Source organism: Castor canadensis, chromosome 16 (assembly GCF_047511655.1).
Source record: "Castor canadensis chromosome 16, mCasCan1.hap1v2, whole genome shotgun sequence".
NCBI classification, from domain to species: domain Eukaryota; kingdom Metazoa; phylum Chordata; class Mammalia; order Rodentia; family Castoridae; genus Castor; species Castor canadensis.
In genome coordinates, this window is record NC_133401.1 from 71294252 (window position 1) to 71315505 (window position 21254).

Consider the following 21254-nt stretch of genomic DNA (forward strand, 5'->3'; position numbering starts at 1 on the left):
TGGGTCTAAAATAAAGTCTCAAAGATGTACAAAAATATATTGGTATGAGTGCAAATGAAAATAGGTGAAAATGTGTGATACACAGCTAAAGCAGTGTTCAGAAAGAAATTTATGTCTGTAAATTAGAAAAGGGGAAAAAATTCAAATCAGTAATCTAAGCTCCTCCATCCATATGCTAGAAACAGAAGACAAAAATAAGTCTACAGAAAGAGAAAACAAAGGGGAATAGAGTAGAAATCAATTAAACCAAAGACAAGAAAACAATAAACCAATGATAACAAAACTGGTTCTCTGAAAATATACAATTAACAAATATGTGGCAGACAAATGAAGAAAACCCAAATTACTAATATCAGGGCATGTCACCACAGACCCTGCAGATATTAAGAGACTGTTATGTAGTTGCACACATGAATTTAATGATTTCAATGAAATGAGCCAATTTCTTGAAAAGTACAAGCTACCACAACTCAATATGAAATAGATAATTTTAGTGACACTATAACTATTAAGGGAATTAAGTTTATAATTAAAGTCTCTCCCCAAAAGAATTTCCAGACCCAGATAATTTCTTATGGAGAAACCTGCTAAAGTTTAAAGAATAAAAACCAATATTTTCCAGAAAACAGAAGAGAATGCTTTCCAAAGTATGCCATAAATACTTTATTTTTATTGTTATTTTCCATTATCGTGAGGGTATCATGAGTATATGCTTATGCCAAAACTTCTTAAATTATGCATCTTAAGTATGTACAGTTTATTGTATGTCATATCTTAAATCTGTAAAAGAAAAGAGGATACTCAGAAGATCAATAGGTATATAAAAATGTGCATAACAGCATCAGGGGACAGTTTCAAGAAAATCCAAATTTCAAACCACAATACACAGATAATAGGATATGGAGCAACTGACTATACTCAGCATGGCTATGATGGATTACTGTGTTTATCTGATTCACTCTGATCAAAAAGGTTTTTGTTTACTTGGGTTTGTTTGTTTTAAGTAAAGCACATTTGTTTCTCTTCCAGTCAAACTACAGTTTGCTGAGCCAGATTCCCAGGTTGCAGAGCCCACATCTTCAGGCACCAACCTCAGCCTAGCACCCCACCACCACAGGGACACCTTCCCAGGAGTTTCTTCAGAGCCCTAGCCACTTCCTTATTCCTCAGACTATAGATGAGAGGGTTGAGCATGGCGGTGATCATGGTGTAGAAGGTGGAGACCACCTTGTCCTGCTTGGAGGAGTGGTAGGCCCGGGCAGCATGTAGGTAAACATGGCGGCTCCATAGAAGAGTGACACCACCACCATGTGGGAGGAGCAGGTGACAAAGGCCTTGTGTCGGCCTTCCGCAGAGCGTATGCGGAGCACCGCCACCAGGATCCTCAGGTAGGAGGCTGAGATGACAGAGAAAGTGAGGAGCAGCATGAGGACTCAGCAGACATAAATCATGGTCTCGTAGAGGGAGGTGTCAGCACAAGCTAAGTTGAGCACCGCTGGGAACTCAGAAAAGAAATGGTCCATCTCCTGGGAGCCACAGTAGGGAAGCAGAGTGTGAAGACAGCCTGGATCAGCCCATCCACCAGGCCAAAGGGCCAGGACCCTGCCACAATGAGCCAGCAGATGCCACAGCTCATGACCACAGAGTGCCTCAGTGGGTTGCTGATGGCCACATAGTGGTCATAGGACATGAAGGCCAGCAGGAAGCATTCATCCCCCAGGAGGGTGAGGAAGAAGAGGATCTGGAGTCCACGGCCTGTCAAGGAGATGGAGCCACCACCCAGGAGGAAGTCACTGGCCATTGGGGCACAATGGTAGAGATGAGCATGAGGTCCATGAATGACAGCCAGCTGAGGAAGAAATACATGGGGCTGTGCAAGCAGGAGTCCACATTGAGGAAGAGGATCATGATCCCGTTGCCAGAAAGGGCCACCAGAAACATGAGCATGATGATGGAGAAGAGGAGAAGGTGCAGCAGTGAGTGGGTGAAGAGGCCCAGGAGGATGAAGTGGGAAATGAGAGTCTGGTTGCCCATCCAGGCCATGGTTCCTGCACAGAATGCCCCACAGGAAAGTTTGAGATCTGGAAGGAGGGGGTTTACAAAATTTAGTGTTATAATAATGTAGACATTACAACTTTGCTTAATGTGTTGTCCTCTCTAAATGTGACTTGGTTTAGAATAAAAGGCACAGGCTCTTTAAGAAAAAAAACAAAAATGCAGATGGTGTTGGTTGTTAACTCTTAGGATTTTCTGTACACACTTGAAAAATGAAATAAAAGCTTGTTATTGCTAGTATGAAAAACTGCTTCTGCCTCTACTAGGACCTTGTCTATTCTGCAGCTCTCATGGCTGCTTTTCCTAAGAAGCTGTAAGCCAGCCTCACCTACAGACTTAACATTTTCAGGAAAAATACTTAAGGTGAAAAATTTATCAGCCATGTGAACTGGGCACCATATGTAATTTCTCTGAACGTCAGTTTTCTTGTCTTGTGTTTTTCTAATTTTTTAATTATTAATTTATTCACATGTGCATACATTGTTTGGGTTATTTCTCCCTCCTGCCCCTGCCCCACCCACTCCCCCCACCTCCCTTTCAGGCAGAACCTGTTCTGTGCTTTTCTCCAGTTCCATTGAAGAGTAGAAATAAGCAATAATAGGAAAGACATAGCATTTTTGCTAGTTGAGATAAGGACAGCTATACAGAGAGATTCCTAGCATTGCTTTCATGTACAAATGTGTTATAATCCAGGTTGATTCATCTCTAACTGATCTTTATACTGGTTCCTGATCCCCTTCTCATGTTGACCTCTGTCGCTTTAAAGTTTCTATATTAATTCCTCTGGAGTAGGGACATCAAATGATTTCATGTTTTGGGTTTTCTATCTAACCCCGTACTCCCGTCTTAAGTTGGAATAGCAATACGCTCCTGTGGGCGGATAGTAAAGAAGAAATATGAGAACATAAGCAGTGTTTGGTAGTTTAAAACTGATGACAGCTGACATTACTGGAAAGTCTGTGCCAAACACTGTGCAGAGCAAAATGTGCGTACTCACATTCAATCTCATGACAACCCCAAAAGAAAGGGATAATCATTAAGTACATTCCACAAATGAGTAAACTGAGGCAGCGGGAATTTGTTGCTTTGTAAATGCAAAACTGAAGGTAACCCGAATGCCCAATGTAAAGAAATGACTTGGGCCAAGGGCATGGGTCAAGTGGCAGAGCACTTGTCTAGCAAGCATGAGGCACTGAGTTCAAACCCCATTGCCACCAAAAGAAAAAATGACTAAATAAATTATGATATAGTCACATGGCAAAATATAAAATAATAGTCAGTGGATATTTATGACATTTTAAAAGATAGCAAAAATTGCCAAATATTTTTCCATATTTCTAAAGACTGGAAGAAAGTATGTGAAGAGATTAACAGTATAATTCTTTCTATGTAGTGGGATTAAAGGTTATCTCCCCCTCTTGTATTCTATATATTTTCTATAAGGAGCAAAGAAATAATTTAATTTTTAAAATTAAGTTATACTATATGTATACTCCACGCACAAAAATTAGCAATTTTCTCATAAATACCATCAAGCAATTAACAAAAGTAACAAAATAATAGATGATAAGAATGTCTTAATCACAGTTGTAACAAACTGTGTGTATAGAAAAGAACTCTAATGCTAAAAATTCTAAAACTTCACCAGAAAGCATTTTAAATGCCCTAAAGAAAGCTATGCATATTCTTGGGTAGACTAGGCTCAACACTGTAAGGATATAAACTCTCCCCAACATTAATCTACAAGACCCATGTGATCATAATTAAAATCTCAATAGGGCATTTACATTTTGAAAAAGAGTGTAAAGGCAGAATTCTCTCAGAACACCCCCAAAAGCAGTGAGAGATCAAAGGCACACATATGATCTATGTTGAACAAAGTTGGGATACTGAAAGCTGAACACACAAAATATCTGGAAGGGACAAAACCAGCAGAGACTGGTCATTGGTAAAGGAGAAAGTGGAAAAAGGACACCAGTAAGCATAGATCACAGGTGTCCTCTTCAAAGGCAGGGACAAACTATGATTATTTGTTTACACCAGTAGAAGGAGAGACATAGACTATTGCAAGGAATCTCTCAGAACTGGATTTATTCCAAGGAACAGAAGGGAAGAAATTGAGCAAAGAAGCAAACAGACCAATCATATTTTCAAGAAGCACGTTGAGGATTCGCGTTAAGGATGCTCTATATTCCTTCATCTCAGGACTGGGGTTACTAAAGATTACCCTAGGATGTGAGGAGCTCTACCCTAGAATGGAATGGCTGGGCACACTCACACTGATACCTCCAAAAATGCCACTAGAATGAGAGTAATCACAGATACAATGAGAACACTGAAAGCTTTTGAGTAGGTGGTAACTGACTTGCAGACCTAAGAAGGCTGAATGACAAAGTCCAAAGAGAACAGTAACCACAGAACTTGCCCAAGGGCTCAGGAATTGGTGGCAGGAGACACCAATATAAGTTAGGGTGAGGAGGAGACCAAAAAAAGGAATTGCTTGTAAATCTACTGAAGAAATACATTAATGCACATACTCCTCCCACTCCATACAAAGAAGCCTTTACACTTACTCATCCTGATAGAAAATAAGAAGCTGATTCTCCAAGGAAGGCCAAGGGAGGCCCAGGGAAAGTGGGGATTCTATAAACACAGTAAGGACATATGAAGAAAGTGGAGTACCTGGCCTCTTCTTGCATTTACTCCTAGACCCCATTCCTTCAGATAGGAAATTAGAAGATGCCCCTCCCCTGAATCTGACTGGACCAGGAAACATCTAAAGATACTGAACAGTTAAAAAATAACAGTTATATCAATTACAGTGAAGCCACAGTTATCATGCTCTACCTACGTGCTCAGTACAGCTTTGTGTTCTGTTATCCCACCTTTTAATGTGAGCAGACTTCCAAGGACCAGTAGACATCAAAATATTTCCTATTTTCAAGAGAAAGAAAATAAACAAAATAATACAGATTAAAACAGAGACTTTTCAGAAAAGCAAAAGGTTTAAACAACATTGTGATTTACATGAGTGAGATAAGATAGTATAAACAAGAATACAATACTATTTTAAAAAAACATTCAGAGGAGAAATAATCTTTTAAAAATACCCTTTTGAGCAGTTCTACTCTTAAGAATCATATAGAAATTTGTACATGTGCAAAATGACTTACAGACATGTTATAGATTTCTTTATAGTATAAAAATATTCATCCAAATATTCAACAGAGGAAAGAATGAATGAGCAATGGAATGATGCAAATAAGTAACAAAATGGGATTTCTATTAATTTGTTGATATAGAATTCTCTAAATTATATTGCTTAAAATGTAGCAATGTAAAAAGGCAATGTACAGAGTGGTGTGAATTATATAACATGTTTACATTATATGCACATATTAAACAACATGTTATATTACATATTTACATATCATAATAATATGTAAAATATTATACAAATTATAACTTACATAATCATATAATTTTGTTGGACTGGGGTAGGGCTCAGTGACTTGCATAGCATGTCCAAGGCCCTGAGTTTCATTCCAGCACAGCAGGAAAAGAAAAAAAATCTAGGAAAAGAAGGAATGTACCTCAACATAATAAAAGATATATATGACAGACTTACAGTCAACATCATAAAAAATGGAAAAAAACTGAAATAATTTCTTTAAAGTCAGGAACAAGACAAGGGTTTCATTCTTTCCACTTCAGTATAGTACTGGAATACCTAGCCAGAGCAATAAGGCAAGAGAAAGAAAGAACAGGGATTCAAGCAGAGAAGTAAGAAGGCAAATTATCCCTATTTTCAGATGATATGATGCTATAGTTAAAAGATCTTAATGTACCATCAAAAAACTCCTAGAATGATAAATACTTAGTAGCAGAATGTAAAATCAACACACCCAATGAGTAGCTTTTCTACATAGCTCAAAAAAATAATTCCATTCACAATAGCCTCAAAAAAGAAACCCTAGATATATATTTAAACAATGAGGGGAAAGACCTCTACAGTGAAAACTACAAGACCTTGAAGAAAGACATTGAAGAAAATACCAGAAGTTGGAAAAACTAGCCATCTTCATGGATTGACAGAATTAATATCATGAAAATGGCTATACTACCAAAAGCAAGAGGAATGAGGAAAAACATTAACAATAAAACAAGAGAGAAAGGAAGAGATAACAGAATAATAGGAAATGTCAAGGAAAAGGTTGTGAAAGAAAGAGAGATGAGAAAATAGACAATAAAAGAGGGAAAATGTTAATTTATCAGGAAATTTAAATTTTCCTCAGAAGAGACAATAAGACACAACATGGTAGCATGCAGAGACATCATGAGAAAGGAGAGTGAAACCCCTGAGGGAGAAGGACCAAAGGAAAGAACAACATAGATGTTACAAGCATCTTGAGGGGAACAGGTTCCAAAGTTAAGGGGGCAGCCAGTCAGAGGTACAGAGCACTCCTGATTCCAATGCTGGAATGAGCCCTTGACTTCTGGAACACTGGGGGTGTTGTGAGAGCCAAACCTTTGTCCAATTCTTTATTTTTCTGCTAGGAAATACTGTGGAGCAATCTACATTGCCTTCAAATGCCCCTGGCTCTCTTGTGCAACCCCTCCTCCCACCAGGACCTTCTCATGGCTGCTGCTAGATCCTCTCCTCAGCCACCATAGGCAACTGTTATCATTCCCTGCCCCTTCAAAGCTTCTTCTCCCTCCACTGCACTGTCCTGTGCTCATGTCCAAGAGCCTGGGTTCTTCCAGGTGACCAGGGGTCTGTGCAGCTTGCAAGACCAACTCAGCATATTGAGACATTTCCAGGTCTGTCTATTCAACCCCAACTTTCCTTTCCATCTTAGCATGCCAAATTCAGTCTATTTCTGAAGAAAATGTTAGGATAAAGTCAAAGCTTACTTCCTAAAAAGCTAATAAAATATTGCTTATTATATCCACATATATATATCTACATATATATGTAGATATATATGTATATATGTCAAAGTCCATCCATTATCCCTTAGTATGCTTCTACCAGCAAGACTTTGATCACACTCACACAGTTCCATCTGTCTAGCACGCCTTCCTTAGGCTTACATTCATTCAACAGATATTCATTGAACATCCCTTGTGTGCCAGGCACTGTGTTAAGTCCTAACAAGAGGATGAACAAGCAGATAGGGGGCTCCAATTTGGGATCTGACACTCTCATTACCCTGCCCCACTCCCTAAAGCCTACTGACTTTTACTTCTCTATCAAGTCCCTCCTCCTTGCTGATATACCTCTTATAGCACTTGGTATCTACAGTAACAAAGATGCTGATTAATCAAGTATTTCCTGGTAGACATCCAGTACATAAGAAATTCCTAATATGGGAGTTTGTGAACTCAAAAATTTGGTGCTTACATGCATTGTTCTGGAAAGAAAATCCATAGTTTTTATTCTTTGAAAAAATGAAAGGACCTTACATTTTACTGTTGAATTGAAATTGCTTACCAGGTGATGATATTTGCATTTGCACTAACAGATGTCTTATTTCCTTGATCACATGAAACATTAACAGAGCACAAAGGCTTTGTGTGTGTGTCTGTGTGTTCCATGTATTACCTACTCAACACCTGAGAGCATGGAGCACTCAAGAGAGGTGCCATGGGAGCAATCTTCCTTCCTTAAGATGTCAGGGAGGAAATTTTCATCATCTTGGCCAAATCAGGAGAGGTTTTCTAGAGCCCAGGAAGTGACACCAAGTCACAAATAATAAATGCAATATTCAAGCTGAGTTGAAGCCAATGAACACCCTATCCAAGCATAAGGAAGAAGCAAAGAAGAAAGCACAGTGTTGATGGAGAGGCAAGTTGGGCCAATTGGCTGAGCTGAGAATGTGCACAGGGAGCAGTGGAGGGAGTCTTGTCCTGAATGGCAAGCTGAGGAACTGGGCCCTTATACACCACCAGGTAATGGTTAAGAGCTAGAGTTCAATTTATTGTGGCCTTGATCAGGAGCTCACTGAGTCCTCCATCTCACCTGCAAAATGAGGACAAGAATAATCAATCACCTTCTCTGGTGGTCATAAAGATTAAATAATAATTAAGAGTTCAAAAGCAACAAACACTTGCCTGGTTCACCAGAAAAGGCTAAAAAATCAGGGACTGTTGTTGACTTTGTCAAAGGAGCAGGCCTAAGACTGTCCACCAGATGAGTGAGGGACAAGGAGATTGGAAAAAAGGGAAAGTCTTAGGAAGCAGTTGTGATGAGCTAGACAGGAGAAAGCCACATGTTGTGTGGTCTTGGGCAGTGTCCTTAACCATTCATCGTCTATACAACTAGGATGATGATTTAATTGGAACTATTTCCTCATGTTACCATAAGGATAAAGTTGGATGATGTATGTAAAAGCCTCCTGCCTGGTACATAATAAGTGCCTAATACAAATGGCAACTATCATGATGTCTACAACTTGCATCATTTATTAAGTTTTAGACAAAGGTGATGGTAGGAAGGATGTGAAAGGCAAGGTATTTTTTTAAAGCATGTTGCATGGGAAATCAGAACTTCTAGGTTGAAAGGGAACTTGGACACTGTTTACTCTAACTCTTATCAGATGAACTAATTTCTTTTTAATAAATGCTTATAAATCAATTGATCAGATAAAACTAATATTTGCTGAGGAAGAAAGCCCAACTCTCTGGTATAATCTAAGTTGCCACCAGTTAAGACACAAATTTCCTCTAAAAATGTCTTGCAATTGCTTTAAGTGGGACGGGGAGGGGGCTGAGGGGGGAGAGATGATGGGGGCAATGTAAATAATGTAAAATGTAAGTCTATCAGAATTGTCACTATGAATCCCCCCTGTATAATGAATATATCCTAATTTTAAAAAAAGTAAATTTTAAAAAAGCCTTACAGGTGGTTACAATATGCATAGCCATATTGTAGCTGGCAACTATGGGAGATATCTAAAGACATGAACGTCTTCCTGAACTCCTCAGATCAGACCTTGCCAAAGCCTTCAGTTCTACATCAGAGACTTCTGAGAATTTTGTTGAAGAACTCTGCACCAGAAAGAATGGAAATCAGTCTCACTGGAGAACTTTCCTCACAGAAAACTGCAGAATGAAAGAGAGGAGCAGAGCCATCAAAGCATGTTTTTCCAAATAGGACCAGAACTCTGACTACCCTCCAAAAAGAAGGGGTGTAGATGAGAATATAAAAATCGAAAAAAAACACATGGAAAAAAATGGGTAAAGTGGATGAACAGCAAGCAACTTGTTTCCAAGAGTGAGAAATGCAGGTGGTTGTGGTTGGAGGACAGGAATAGATTTAATTACTGTTTTTCAGACAAAAACCTAATACCCAGATATTATCAGGCACAGATAACTCACCCAATACTCTTAGGGGCCCAGGAAATCACACACCAATTACAGAGCATCTAACCATTGTTAAATTGTCCTTAGACCTGAAAAAACCGACCAGTGCTCACTCTTCCTAAAACCTATGATGAGACCCTGAGAAAGTCCCTTTATCTTGTGTCTCAGTCTTCCCATTATAAAATGACAGATTTGGATAAGACAACAAATAAGGTCTTCTCTAATTCTACCCATGAAATAAAAGATTAGGATAAATGACACAGTATTTTAGAAGCCAAATCTAACCACAGAATAGTTCTCTACCTCAAGAGAAATAGTAACCAAGAAAATAGTGGTGGTACTTGCGTGGTGAACAGACTTGAAAATTATTAAGCATTTGTTAGCATAGAAGAGAGATGCAAGTCACAAGGAGGAACAGCATTACCTGAGACCACAGAACCAACGACATGAGGAAGGGCTAGAGAATCAAAAGGGCAGTGTTCCAATCCGAAGCTGTATGTCCTTGTTGCACAGACTCGACTACCACCCAGGGATGGCTGCTCTGGTCAGCCTTGAGTTAAGTCTGCAAGTAGGTCTCTGTCAGCACTGGGAACCTACAATGTACCTCCATCTCTTTGAAAGATAGGAATCTGAAGGACCTAGAAGAGAAATTGTAGGAGAAAGAAGGGCTCGGGATCAGAACTTCTCTAGAATCTCCTGTGTTGTGAAAATAGTAGTTAATGGGGGTGTTTGAAGCATCCACCACCACCCCACCTACACACACACACACACACACACACACACACACACACACACACACACACAGAGAGAGAGAGAGAGAGAGAGAGAGAGAGAGAGAGAGAGAGAGAGAGAGAAAATATTCAATGCCTTACCCAGGGGTTTTGGGAAGAAATTCATTAAAATGGGGAGAAAATGGGTACTGAGAGAAGGAACACAGAAAAACCTGAAAAAGAGAAAGCAATCCTTAAACCCTGGAAGAATCTTTAGGGATTAGAAAGTTGTATAGAAGCAATAATTACAGCACAGAGAGAAGATCCATTCCTCATCTAAACGGAATGCAGAGCAGGAACAAGTTAGACCAGGAGGAAAGGGGTCTCTCCCTGAAAGGAAATGCCAAGCTTCTCATCTGTACACGAGACCCTCTGCTGGGCCAAGTCCAGCACCTGGCTAAGAAGTTTTACTCCCTGCTCCCCACTTACTCCCACCTGCTGTTATCTCCTCTGCTGTGACTAAGGAAAGTTGCTTCTGTTTTCACAAATCCTCAGAGACCACTGCTTCACCACACCTCTGTCCCCAGTGTCTGGCAATTGACCTCCAAGGAAAGAGAGCTTCCTGAAAAGTTCTCTGATCATCTCAGCTACTCCAACAAACTCTCTCCCAGGGAAAGGAGAAGGGGAAAGCTAGGGAGTGTGGGTTTCTATGGGCCAAGCTGGGAAGAATTAGCTTTCCCTCCACTCCAAAGGGAACTGAAAATCTTGGCTTTTGTTCTACACTGCGGTCCACCTTGGCTATAGCCATGCAGTAATATGTGTAGGTGGAATCAACAGGTCATCTTCTGGAATATTCCAGAACTGTGTCATTCTGCCTCTTGCCATTCCCTAAGCTGAACAAGGCAGATCTCATTTAAGATAAGTTACACTGTCCCTTCTTTCTTTGGAGCTCTATTCTAATAGAATTTAACCCAGTCCTCAAGACCATATCACAAACACACCAAGAGGTTATTTATTCCCAGAATTCAGAACCAAATGGGCTTCTGTCATGTTAAGGAGTTTTTGAAAATAAACAGAGCCTAGCACAGATGCTAAGCCTTAAAGTCAGAATAGGGTTCATGAGAATCATATTCAGACTTGACCTTGGGCAAGGAATTCAACCAATCAGAGTCCTAGTTTCCTCATCTGTAAAATGGGAACAATGATGTTTGTTAGAAAAAGTTTGCTGTGAGAATTAAATTGAATGGACAGTATGAAGTCATCTCACCTTCACATGTCCTAATTATTATATTAGTGTCACTGCCCTCCATTTTGTCCAAAGCCTGAAAGCAGAAACAAAATACATACTTTAGAAAAACAATTTAGGGCAAGAGGCATGCTCAAGTGATAGAGCACCTGCCTAGAAAAATACCTTAGAAAACTCACTAAAAAACAGTATCAGCCCACAACAAGCAACAAAAACAAATGCTGAGGAGGGGAAATAATCTGATTTACAGAGTTACTGCATTATGATTCTCAATATGTCTAGTTTTCAGAACAAATTACAAAGCATGATAGAAATAAGATAATGGCCCAATAAGTGTAGGCCCATCACAGGACAAATGAAAAAGAAATTGTCCCTGAGAAAACACAAGCATTATGGTCACTAGACAAGATTTTAAATGAACAGACTTAAATATTCCTAAAGAGCTAAAGGAAACCATGGACAAAGAGGCAAAGGAAACTAGGAAAACAGTGTATGAATAAACAGAGAAAGTCAATAAACAGAAATTCAGGAGCTGAAAAGTACAATATTTGAAATAAAAAATATTTAATGGGAGGGTATTCAATAGCATACTTCAAAAGATACAAGAAACAAATCATTAAACTTGATTCAAATCAATTCAAATTGTCAGCTCTTGGGAACAGAAAAAATGAATAAAAATGGGAAGATCCTAAGAGATCTCAAAGTTACTATCGAGCAATCTAAGGAAAGGAGAGAAAGGCAATACCAATACACACAAGAAACACAGGCACAAAGAGATCCACATGGAGACATAATTATAATCAAATTTGGGGGGGGGTTGTAACTAAAATTTTAATCTCAAGGATTCTCATGAAGCATGTTATAAATCAGAGCATGAAAAGCAAATTTTCACACAATAACTCAAAATTCAGCTGTAAACATACCCTTAAACTGGCATTATTTTGAATATAAGAGAAGAATAGAGATGGCTCGTGATTTCCCTCCTGACACAATGATCTCTCTTTTCTCCTTTCTTTAGAAAGGTAACTGCTCCAGCTTCAAGAGAAGCCTCTCCTTGATCTTCAGCATCCAAAACTTCTGGAGCACTCCTCTGTTAATCATCTCAAGTGATGAGAGTGGTGTGCCACAATTTTTACTTTTTTTTTGCCATTCTTCAGTTCCACTCTTACATGGCAGCCACATAGTGTTCTTTGTCTAGCTCTCAGAGAGCATCAGTTGCAACTCAAGAGTAGTCAAAGTCAACAGATACAAAAAAATGTAAACTGTTGTAGAAACTCACATACTTCAGTGTTGTCTATAATGGCAAAAGGACCATTCCAAATCATCCTTACTTCCTTTGCTTCCAAGGTTATCTACAGAAATCATGACACATGTTGATATCTTAGATTAGAAATGTGGGGACTCAAATTGATATACTCAAATGAGTCATTCTGCTCCCTCCCTCCAAGATGACTCCTACAGATGTTCTCATTTACCTGGCTTCCACCTATAATCAAATTGTTGGAAGCCTAGAAGAAAATAGAGTTTTTTTGTGGTAATGGGGCCACACACTTGGTAGGCAGGCACTTTACCACTTGAGCAGCTATGCCAGCCCTAAAATAAAGAATCTTGACAGCACAAGAAATATGATTTATCACATACATGGGATAAATAACAGCAGATTTCTTAGCAGAAACCATGAAGGCCAAAAGAGAAGGGCTGATCATTTTCAACCACTAAAAGAAAAAGAAATCTGCCAGTAAGTAGTCTATAGCTGGCAAAGCTCATCCTTCAAAGTAAAGAAGAAATTAAGACAACCCCATGTACACAAAAGCTAAGGGGGTTCATTGCTAGATTTGCCTTGAAATAAATACTGATGACAGTTATTCAGTAGAAATGAAAGCACACTCGACAGTAACTTGATACCTTATGAAGAAATAACTCTGGTAAAATAATAATAATAACATAAGCTGGGTGTGGTGGTTCATGCCTGTAATCTCAGCACTTGGGAGGCTGAAGCAAGAGAATTCCAAGTGTGAGGCCAGCCTGGGCTATATAGTAAAACTCTGTCTCAAAAATAAGTAAATGAAATAGGTAAATATAAAAGCCAGTATTAATATAATTTTGATTTACCACTCTTTTTTCTGTTTCCTAAATTATTTAAAAGATAAATGCATTCAACAATAATTATAAGCCATAACATGTGTATAACAGGTGATAATAGCAGTCAGAGCTGAGGGGGAGCAACCTTTTGATGCTACTTAATATAAGTTGATATTAATTCAAATTAAATTTAGAGTCTTAATTACAATTCCTCTGGTAAACAATAATGTCTTTAATTACATGCACAAAAGTAAATGAGAAGGGAATCAAACAGTACACTACAAAAAAAAATTAAACATGAAAAAGGCAGTAACATGAAGTGAGAAACTTAAAAAGATGTGCCATACAGAATTCTAATAGCAAAATGGCAGAAATAAATCTGACCTCATCAGTAATTCTTGAACTGTCAGTGGATTAAACTCTCCATTTAAAAGGCAGAGATTGGCAGAAAACAATTTTATGTTTATTTGCTTATGGGGTTTTTACCTTTTATTTAAATTTATTTTAAACTAACACATAAAAAAACATAAAAATTATACATACTAGTAGGACAATATGATAATTCAACACCTCTACACATTGTATAATGTTTAAATACTTATCACCTCTTTTATCATTTCTTTATGATAAAAACTTCCAAAATACTTGCTTCAAGCTTTTTGAAATGCACAGTACATTATTGTTATATATGATCACTCTACCATGCAACAGCACAAGAACTCACTTGTCTGATTGACTTAGTAGCCATGGTTCAAATTTTCTTATTCTTCCCTCTTCTCTAGCATCCCCAACATCTGGTAATCACCATTCTACTCAACTTCTATGAAGTCATTCAACTTTTTTATTTTTTATCAGTTTTTACTTTTAGGGGTTTTTTTAATGCTGGGAATTCAACTTAGGGTCTCATACATGCTAGGCAAGTTCCCAACCACTGAGCTACATCCCCAACCCAGAATGACATTTTTTTTAGATTCCAAGTAATAGGTACTTGTACTCTAGTCTTATTTCACTTAACACAATGACCTGTGTTCCAACATATTGTCATAAATGACAGTATTTCATTCTTTTTATGGCTGAATATTATCTCTCTGTGTGTATGTACCACATTTTCCTTATCATTCATCAGTTGTTTGATTTCTTGGCATTTATGAATAGTGCTGCAATGAACCTGGGAGCTGAAGATGTATCTTAAATATACTGATTCCATTTCCTTTGAATATATATTCTAAGTAGTGAGATTGCTGAATCATATGGTAGAATATAATGGGTTTTTTTCCTGTTTTGAGAAAGAGTCTTGCTATGTATCCCAGGTTGGCTTCAAAATCACTATGTAACCCAGGCTGACCTGAAACTCTTGATCCTCCTGCCTCCACTTCCTGAGTGCTGGGATTACAGGCATGTACTACCAAGACCAACTGGTGGAATAGAATTTTTAAGCCATATGACATGGAAATTATGTACGTTCCTCAAAAAACTAAAAATAGACTTACCTTATGATCCTACCACACCACTATCAGTAGTGGTATAGTATGGTAGAATTCTACCATACCATTTATATCTAAAGGAGTATAAATCAATACAGAAGAGAGAGACCTGCATACCCATGTTTATTGCAACTCTCTTTATAATAGCCAAACTGTGGAAACAGTTAAGATGCTCAACAACTGATGAATGGATAAAGAAAATTAAGTATGAAATAAGAAAAATGAGATTAAGTTATTTACAGGAAAATGGTGGAACTGGAGATCATCATGCTGAGTGAAATAAACCAATCTTGAAAGGCCAGATGTCACATATCCTCATACATCTGCAGAACATAGACCTAAAATGATGATGATGGTAATAATAATAATAAATCAGAATGAATGTATACGGAGGTCTGTCTGGGGATGTCAGTGAGAGAGGGAGGGGAAAGGAAAGGATATTGCTGAGAGGTTAAGCAGATGAAAGTATTCTACATACGTACATATGAAGACAGCATAATGAAACCTACCAAGCACTATTTGAAAGGGGGGATGAGGAAAAGGGAATGGAAGAATAATGGGGTGGTGGTGAACTTGTTCAAGAGACACTGTATGCAAGTATGCAATTATCATGATGAAAATTCCTCATAGCATTAACATATGACCATTCAAAAATAAAATTAAAATTTTTTAAAGTAATAATTTAAGCCATGACTCAGGGCAGGGGGAAGCTCAATGTTAAATCATATGCCTAGCATGTGTGAGGCCCTGCACCACAAAACCCCAGCACCACAAAAAAAAGATCCAACTATATGCATGCTACATGTGATTTACTTAGATCCAAAGACAGAAATTAGTTGAAAATGGAAAGGTGTGAAAGGATATTTCATGCAAATATAACCAAATGGTAATGAACTACTTCTTGGAACATGAATATGTGTCAAGCAAACAGAGCATTAAACACAATGTGGACTTCTCTTATTTTCTTTCCAATCTTTTACCATTAATATAAGTATTCAACAATTTTATAAAATACTGGTGAGAACAAATTCTTTTTAGTACATCTGCCAACAGGCATTTCAAATGACACTAAATTCTTCTTGTAGCTGGGACATTTGGACAGCTGAGGCACATCCACAATCCAGTGTTGAAAAGATATAATACAGTCTGGCTACTACCCATCCCTGCCTAAGAATTCTGAGTACTTCAACTGAAATGACACTGGAAGGAAGATTGAGGACTCCAATCAAAGACAGCTTCAGATGCATAAATCCCAACACAGAAACATAGGTAATAGGAAAAAACAAGGAAATATGACCCTTTCAGTAGTCACAAATTCAACAATGGAACCCAATTAGAGTGAAGTAGGTGAAATACCAAATGAGGGATTCAAAAATAGTGATTATAAGAATGATCAATGACAGTAAAGAGGCCATGAATGCACAGCAGAATAAATTTCAAAAGAATACAGATAAACTGCTGAAAGAAATAAGGAATACAATGAAGAGCAGGAAAGAGAAATTCAATAAAGATATAGACACTCTGAAAAATATTAAATTGAAATTCTAGAAATGAAAAACTCAATAACTCAAATAAAAAACTCAATTGAAAGCCTTGTTAATAGGATCAAGAAGAAAATAGAAGATTAAGTAGAATGAGGTAGACCATTCACATAGACATCAAGAAAAAAATAAGAAGAAGGTATGGATGGAACATGCAATACCACTGGGGCACCATTTAAAGACCATGCCATGAAATAGAAATGGAAAGAATGCTATCAAACCAATTCTTATGAATCCTGTATTGCCCTAATAACAAAACTGGTTATGGACACAATCAAAACCAGAAAGTTATAGACCAATTACCTTGATGAACACAGACAAAAAATTCTCAATAGAATACTTGCAAACTGAATTCACAACACATTACAATGATCGTATGTCATAATCAAGATGGTTTCATTTTAGGAATGAAAGGATAGTTCAACATATGCAAATTGATAAATGTAATACAACACATAAACAATAAGAAAAAAAATCACATGATCATTTCAATAAATGCAGAAATGCCTTCAGCAGAATTTGACATCCCTTTATGACAAAAGCTCTGAAGAAATCAGGACTAGAAGGAATGTACTACAAAATAATAAAGGATCTACATAACAAATCTATAGTCAACATCTTACTAATGTGGAAAACTGAAACCATTTCTGCTGAAGTCAGGAACAAGACAAGGCTGTCTACTTTCTCTACTCACTCAATATAGTGTGCTTGAATTCCTAGCCAAAGAAAGAAAGGAAAGAGAGAAAGAAATAAAAGGTGAACAAATAGGAAAAGAAGCAGTCAAATTATCCCTGTATGTAGATTATGTAATACTATATATAAAAGACCCTAAAAACCCCAACAAAAAAACTCTTAAATCTCTAAAAAACACTTTTGTCAAAGTAGTGAAATTCAAAGTTAATATACAAAAATCAGTAACTTTACTATATACCAAAAACAAACAGGTTGAAAAAGAAATCAGGAAAGTAATATCACTCACAATATCCTCAAAAAAGTAAAATACCTAGGAATAAACTTAACTAAGAAAGTGCTAGAACTCTACAACTAGAGCTATGAAACACTGAAGAAAGAAGTTGAGGAAGACATTAGATGGTGGGAAGACCTCTTATTTTCATGGATTAGCAGAATTATTATTGAGAAAATGGCTATACTACTGAAACAAATCTACAGTTTCAATGCAGTACTCATGAAAATACCAGTGACATTCCTCACAGAAATAGAAAAATCAATCCTAAAATTTTTATGGAAGCAAAAAGCCCCAAAATACCTAAATCAATCTTGAGCAAAAACAGCAATGCTGGAGGTATCACAATGCCTGATTTCAAATTATACTGCAGAGCAATAGAAACAAAAACAGCATGACACCAGGAAAAAAAAAGACACATATACTAATGGAATAGAATAGAAGACCCAGAAATAATCCCCAATAGCTATTACCATATGAATTTTGACAAAAGAACTAAAAACATACATAGACCTGTTCGACAAATGGTGTTTAGAAATTTGGATAGCAACATGTAGAAGACTGAAACTAGACCCCTATCTCTTACCCTGTACAAAAATCAATTCAGAATAGATCAAAGATCTTTATGTAAGACCTGAAACTTTGAAAGTTCTACAGAAAAATATGGGCAAAATGCTTGAAAATCTAGGCATAGGCCAATGACTGAGGTTGCATTTCATCAGTCAGAATGACCATCACCAAGAAAACAAACTACAGAGTCTGGTGAGGATGTGGGAAAAAAAGGAACCTTATCCACTGTTGGTGGAACTCAGTATGGAGTCTCCTCAAGAATCTAAGCATGGAACTACCGTTTGATCCTGCTGTGCCACTCTTGGGCATCTATTTGAAGAACTGTAAGCCAACCTACTACAGAGATATCTGCACACCAATGTTTATTGCAGCACTATTCACAGTAAAGCCATAGCCTCCCTAATTAAGAGATACATGAATGATGAGAACCAGCTTCCTTTAAAAATAACTGTTTGGTGGCTGTTCTCTGTGGGTCAAGTATAATGGCTGCCTAAGTTTCATTGAGAATTATGGATTATTACAGCAACAGGGACCAGGTTGATAGGGATAGGCATGTAAATTAAGCCAAAGAGCATTTGCAGCACCACATCCAGGTACACTTTGACAAACATCCTGCTCCATCATTATCCTGGAGTAATGGCTGACCAGTTAGTCAGTAGCAAATATTCCCCAGAAAACAGCCCCAACAGGGACTTTCTCAACCCTAGAGGTTACTTACATAATAATAATTAATTAATTATAATATAATACATTATAATGAGAGGTTACATCTCATTATAACTGCAGTTTCATGCATGCACCTCTCCTCAAGCCATCATTTTGGCTCTGAGAATACCTTCTTAGGTAAACCACTTTCTGTTCTTGGAAATGTCTTCCCATTTCTTGGAAAAACTCCACAATTACATACATATTTTTTCTTTTTTTTGGTTCTGGGGCTTGAACTCAGAGCCTTCACCTTGAGACACTCCACCAGCCCTATTTATATGAAGGGTTTTTCAAGATAGGATCTTGTGAGTTATTTTTCTCTGACTGGTGTCAAATCACAATCCTCCTGATATCCACGTCCTAAGTAGCTGGGATTACAGGCATGAGCCACTGGTGCTCAGCTACATACAAATTCTTAACATAATCATTAAACCTTTTTCATGAAAGTACCTAGAACCTGGGATCTCAGGGCACTTGTCTGCTTTGTCAAGGTGCTACTCTCAGTTTCCTTTGAGGGTGTACCATCCTCTTGTAATCACTTCAGCTTCAGTAGAATCTAACTTCTGCTTAAATAAATCTATTCTGTTAAAAACTCCTTGTGTGTCTACCCCTGAAATCGTTCTTTGGCAAGACAGAGAACCTGTCACCCATCTCCCCTGACAAGGTGACAGTGGTGAACTACCAGAGTCAAGGGGGTTACAAGGGTAATGACATTAATGTATGGCAAGGATGACTGTTAAGGAGAATTTGAGCCTGAGAAACTTCATTGGTGGCTAATTTACCACAGCATCCTGCAGAATGAATTGAACAGCCTTCAACTATATATTAGGAAAAAGTAGCCATAAACCCAATGTAAGTCATTATAATGGTAAGTCATGGCCTCTTACCTAGTTTCCAGACCAAAGCCAGTTCACAGACTGGAACCTCCTAATTAATTCTTGGGGAAGAACCCTCCACAAATACTCTAAGTCTTCTCACCCTTCACCCAAAAATGTCTGTTGCTGAGGGGCTGGTATAGTGACTCAAGTAGTAGAACACCTGCCTAACAGGTGCAAAGTCCTGGGTTTAAACCCCAGTCCTGCAAAAATAAAAATCTGTTGTCATTTAATATAGCAACCATGCATGGAGGAAAAAAAGAAATACTCAAACTTTTTGGGAATTAGAATTATTGTCTAATGTCAGCAATAACCTAGAACTTGGTCCAAATAAAAATTATTGGACCTCATTTCAGAACTATCATATTGGAAACCCCTTGAGTAGGGGCCTGCAGTCTGTTTTTACAGCCTTCCAAGTGATACTAAAGCAGGCCAAAGTTTGTGTACCATTGTTTTAAGAGTAGTAACTGCCACTTGCCTGAGGGTAGGGCCTGAGGGTATGGGGAGTTCCTGGTTCTTGAGGGAAGAGCTTGACCAATCTTCTGATGGAAATTGTTGGCACTGAGACAGGTGAAGAATGAAAGTAGCCAGGCAAGGGGAGGATTCCCAGCACATGGTATGCTGTGTGAAATACATCTGCTTCCCTTCTCTTCACAAGGGATGGAGGAGCTTGTGTACAGTCAGACAAAACCCATTTTATTTTTACTAAAAAAAATTAATGCTATCTCAACTGGGGAAGGGAACCAGAACCCTAGAAGACAGCCTTCATTTGGAGTGCCTCAGTTTCTGCTTCAAGTATCACAGCATCTGGTTTAAGTAGCCTCTTGGACTGTGATCTGATTTGAACCTATCACTGAATTAGGTTGAAGCTCAATACAGAACCTATTAGCAAACTGTAGTATCCAATTCAGATTTTTTTTCTTTTCTCCCAATTCAGATTTTTAAAAAGCAATTTTTTACTTTTGATAATATTTACTATAAAATAGGTATTTTTCTGTTTTATGAATTTAAACTAAAGAAAAACTTATCAAGGTGCTGGTGGCTCACACCTGTAATTCTAGCTACTTGGGAGGCTAAAATGCAGAATAGTACAGATCAAGGCCAACCAGAACAAATAGTTCCCAAGACCCCATCTCCAAAATAACCAGAGCAAAATGAACTGGAGATACGGCTCTAGGATACCTGTTTTACAAGCATGAAGCTCTGAGTATATAGCAGTACTCACTGCAACAAATGAAGTCTAACACTATCCTGAAGACATTTTTTGTAGCTAGCTAACTTTCCATTTACTTTGAGAAACACCAGGTCAATTATGTAAGAAAAATGGTCTTTTCTATCAAAGTATTTGTTACTCTCTTAGATTACTTAAAAATTCCTCAGATCGCCATCTTAGGTGACTTGCATGTTTGAAAGGTCCTTGCTTCTTCCTCTGGATTCCTGTTACAATTCCATTTGGCCCACCAAACTGCATGTCCTAACCCATCCTCCCAAGTTTTTAGCCAATCAGGAATGATTGTGAATCTTTGACCTGGACAAATCCCAGGTAAGGGGCAGGTACAACTGAATCAGAGATATAAGGTGGAGCCACACAGTCAGCCATTTTTTGCTTGCATGTTTGCTTAGCTGGAGTGAGCACATGCTTGTACCCTTTTGATCA

The 21254-nt window shown here is 37.9% G+C and overlaps 1 long non-coding RNA gene and 1 pseudogene across 1 annotated transcript in view; both read right to left on the reverse strand.

Annotated features, from left to right (window-relative positions):
- Nucleotides 1–11454, reverse strand: part of LOC141417974 (uncharacterized) — a 253122-nt gene extending 241668 nt beyond the window's left edge. Inside the window, exons 1-4 of the long non-coding RNA XR_012442588.1 lie at nt 11398–11454; nt 10293–10363; nt 9845–10058; nt 4941–4989 (exon numbers count right to left, since the gene is read on the reverse strand). This is a non-coding gene — a long non-coding RNA (uncharacterized lncRNA). The remainder of the gene's footprint in view (nt 1–4940; nt 4990–9844; nt 10059–10292; nt 10364–11397) is intronic.
- On the reverse strand, nt 837–2208 carry LOC141418207 (olfactory receptor 2V1-like; annotated as a pseudogene).
- Nucleotides 11455–21254: the final 9800 nt, after the last annotated feature.